The following is a 4832-nucleotide window of genomic DNA, read 5'->3' on the forward strand; positions in this document are numbered from 1 at the left end:
ATAATGTTTTAAATATCAAATGAAAGCTCTTGAAGAGAGGAACTGGTTGGGTGGCATTAAAATTAAAAAAATTCAGGGAATGTCTTTTGAAATGAGGTTGTAATAATTGAGTGGTATTACAAGTAACTTGGGAATGATGAGCAGGTATTAGGCTATCTACCTCCCAGAACTCCTCCTCAACTGTTTTCACAACATGGTTAACATATCGTTTCTATTGTTGTGGGGTGATAATCTCCTTTGCCTTCACCCATAAATTCTTATGTCAGTTAATTTCATTGTCCTGTTGGCCCCACACAGGCTCAATTATAAAGACAATAGGATTCAACTCGCAGTATTTCACTGGCAATCTTATACATTTGTGCCTGTTAAACTCCACAAGTTGGTCAGTCTTGAATTTGGGTATCAGCTTGTTCACTTTGACAATGTCGTAGAGTTCCGCTTTAGTCATTGTATTGGAATATTCAATTCCATGGGCATCTAGCTATTGTTTAATGTCACCTTTTTAGTTCTCGATGGAGGGTTTTTTTTTTTTCAACAAGTGCATTATGGTACAGTGCATTGTCAAGTACAATTACCAATGGTTCGGGCAAACTTGGTAATAAAGATGTTTCAAACCATTCCATAAAGTGTTTGGTGTTCATTTTGTTATGGTAATCACCAGTACTGTGTTTGCCTCAGAAAATTAGACCCACTCCACTCGAGAAACCATCCTCTTCTCCTGCATTTCCTCCTCCTTGTTGCAGTCTGGTCACAAGTTACCACTGGCATTGACCTTAGTGTGAGAATCCACCCATGTCTCATCCTGATATGATCTTGCAATTTTGCCGTCTATATTCGCCTCAACTAGTCAGGTATTTCCATCGGGCCATCATAATATTACTTCTCCCTAACACTTCTCCTGCCTTTGTCCATATTTAAAAGTTTTTGATGATCGTATGTAGGCTTGTGCATGAGTTCTGCATTACTGACTTCCAGAGTAATGCTTGTGACTTTTATGCAGATTATGAATTACATTTCCTATCACCGTGGCTGTAAAATTGTCAATATCTGTGACGGTTTTCTTTCATCCACATTTCTTTCTTTCAGGTGTTCCTTTCTTTCTTTCCATCCTTCTTTCCACAATGGTGGCGTCAATTTGATTTAAATCCTCGCCTCTCCCTTTGGTAAATTTCTTTCCCGGCATTTTCACCGATTAACTAATAGGTAAGCCTAATTGTAAACGTAGTATTCGCAACCTGGAAGTCGAGTGACTTAGCTAGAATAAAATTGCGGCTTTTGCTTACTTGAATGTCCCACCTACTTACCCGAAGTCATCAGCATCATATCCACCGTGTCAAGGTATTCCCCCGTCACTACCAAGGCCCACCACTCTGCTCCATGGGACTCCAAATGCGTTCAGGACCGTCTCAAGTGCAGCCATTACTGTGACCTCCCTACCATCAGGAATAGCCTCCATTCCCAGGTATGTTGTAGTAAGCTTACCTTTAGAGGACACATACCTGACCACAACGACCACATGCTTCTCCTGTGACCGGTCGTTGGACTAGACGCGATTTGGGAATACTAACAAGAATCAACATAATGGAAATGTATGGAAAATAAAAATAAAACAATAATAACATTAAACATGTGCGGAAAATATCCATTTAAATCAAAATAGCTTTTGAAAAAGGGCCAAATCGTTTTCTTGAGATCGACATTGACCGAATCAGCTAACATGCTAATCCCGGGCCGGACGGTAAGATAAGAAGCTTATTTATTGTTTCCGTCATAAGATCTAGGAATGTAATTCATGTGTAATTTATGTTAAAATGTGCCAGTTACAGCAGTAGATAGAAATAAACGAAAGACATGTGTTAAAAAACAATAATAAAAAGTGGTTTATTGTGTAAAAGAAGTTGGAAATTACCGTCTCAAATTGGTAAACAACAGCGGCACGATCTGCACGGGGTTTCCCCATGTATGTGTACTTACTCGGGATTTTCCTGTGGCTCCTGTGAAATATGGTCGAGTCCTATGTATGACATAGATGCGCAGATTCATATTATGATACATTGGTGTTTATGGTAAATTCAGCCGAAAACGCCTCAAAATTACCCCTATTTTTGGTATTTTTAATCCGATATTATTATGAAATGGAAGTTACTTTAAAAATTAAAGGATCACGATAGAGCTATATTTCATCACACGCAACAGGGTAATATTTTTTTATTTGAAAAACTTAGTGCTGTATTTTTCTGGAATAGGGAGTAGTTTTCAATCTCAACAGGAGGCACAGTGACGACAGGTTGCATGTCTAAAGATTTTCTTATGCGAATCCCAAAAATCAAAATGTAGTCCAATTTTTTCCCTACAGTAATTCCCTTTTAAAATAAAAGTGGAATTTTATAGGACTAACATTTGATAACTAAAATAAAGTTTATAAAAATACAAATGCATGTTTTTTAGCTGCTGTAATCATGGTTATTTGCCATTGTGTTATAGAGATAATCAGTGTGACTTTGTGATCATTTGCCGCTCTCTAGGGCATTACCAGTCTATATAACTATGGTTAAATAATTTATTCACCTGAAGATCGCTTTGGCGTGAAACACAGTGTTGTGAAATGTATTAATATCTGTGTCTAATTTTTTTTTTTTTTTTTTTTTTTTTTTTTTTTTAACTATGGTTAAACATATTTCAACCATGAGGATCTGGTACCGAAATGATGGTAAACATGGTAAAAGGCTGAAAGATGCCAAAGTGTATGCTAAATATGAATATTAAGTGTCCCACATTCTTTGCCATCATATGCATACACATACATTTGTATAAGTATGTACCATCGACAACTTCATCAGTCTCTTTGCCTGTTAAATGCTTTCCTATCTATTGTCCAGTATATTGGCCAGCTTCAATTGATGTGGTTGTGAATAATCCCTTTCCTAAAGAACAAAAGGTGCACAAGAGTCAAAAAGAGTCTAGGGGTAGTGTACATATTGACATATGAAGCAGGAACCAATATGCATGTTCATGAAAAATTGAGAGTTCTTAGAGTCCATGAAATTCTGCACAAGAGTTCTACCAAAATAAATTGGGTTTTATATCAGATTATTTTTATGGTCTCAATCAAAAGCTTTCAGTTTAAATGTGAACAATTTAAAAAAAAATCAATTATCAAGAGTCAAACATGAACATGCTAATGTTCAGCAACAGCTGTTGTTTAGTTCAGTTTACTTCACCTGTACAAGTGTGCCATCATCTTGCTGATATTTGATGATATCAGGGTAAATAAAGAACGGCTTTTTCTTCTCTTGCTGAAGTCTCTTGAACACATGGACTACTGAAACAAAGATAATAACAAATAAAAAAATAACAAATGATAAAACAAAGATATAAGGTAATTGCTTAGATACATTATGATCATCATATTTATTATTAACATCTGCATGTCTAAACTTGTAAATGGTATCCTTTACTGCTCCACCTTTGTTTTTACATTGTCTCTTGATTTGGGATGATGTGCCTGCCAGGGTTTGTCACTCTTCCCCTGGCAGGGCACAAAACCCAATATTCTTCGCATCCATGTTACAAGATCTTTAACTGTACAATCCCTTTGTTTTTGATAAAATATATAAAGTTCTGCTATGACAGCTTTGGTAACCTTTCGAACATAAATCTCCTTTAAATCTCCATTAAGCAACACCTCAGCAGTAATCCCAAGTTTCGAACACTCCTCTCCCACTTTATTTTGATATGTGGAAAAAATGTAAAAGAAAGAATGGAAGAAATATAAATATATGGAAATTTTAAAAACCTTGCTTTACAAATGAAAATAATTATAGGTTAATGAACGCGTATTACTTGTTGGGAGAGAAATTAGGCCAAATAATGCACGTGCACTCACTGATGTGTCTACTCTAATCACGAGCTACAAAGGGGGAGTGCATTAGATGCATCAACATAAGCGCAAGTGTATTATTTTGTCTAATTTCTCAAACAACAAGTAATACACGTTCATTAACCTATTTCATACACGAGAAGAAAAAAACACATGATTTTTGCTGTTTTTATAACAAATTGTCAATTGAATGTTGGAAAATACAAGCAAATATATATGCTCCAACCCGCAAAAAAAACTTGTCCAACAGCAGTGCGCGGAGTGTGCACCCATGCATTAGACACAATCAATGTATGGTTTGCCTTTTTGTAACACTTGCTCTGATTGGTTCTCGCCATCTACGAGTGTATGAATTCAAAAGCTTGGACCCTATAATGTAAAGTTGTAAACTATAACCTTTAGTTTCTGTATTACCATTGTTGTTTCTTCCTTTCTATCTTCCTCTACTCATTTATTCATTGATTCATTTATTTTATGATTTATTACACTTTGGAAAAGGAAGTTTTGACCAAGTGAAGCCAGCTAATTTTAAAATTTGAAGTGTGTCTGATGCCATCCATTTGCTAACATGTAGACTGCATTTACAAAACGTACAAAAAATTAGCTCTAGTTACTTCACACAAAGTTTTCTCTCACCTGCGGGAAGTTTACATGGTCCAACAACACCCACATGTGGTTCTCCAGTAGATGATCCAACCACAGTTACCAGGGTAGCCATTTTTTCACACTTGATCTGAAATAAAATTGTAAAGAAAATAGGTCAGTGCGACTATAAATGGGTAAGAATAACAACATAGGTTGAAAATGTTGACCCCCTCCCAAACAAGCAAAGTATATTGAACAAATGAAAGTTTGGGCATGGGTAGCAAGTGGTTAAAAATATTTTTTTAAATAATTATAAAAAAACATTAAAATTTTTCAAAGAAGGTAAAAAAATACACAAATAAAAGAA

The sequence above is a fragment of the Amphiura filiformis genome, chromosome 5 (assembly GCF_039555335.1).
Source record: "Amphiura filiformis chromosome 5, Afil_fr2py, whole genome shotgun sequence".
Lineage (NCBI taxonomy): Eukaryota > Metazoa > Echinodermata > Ophiuroidea > Amphilepidida > Amphiuridae > Amphiura > Amphiura filiformis.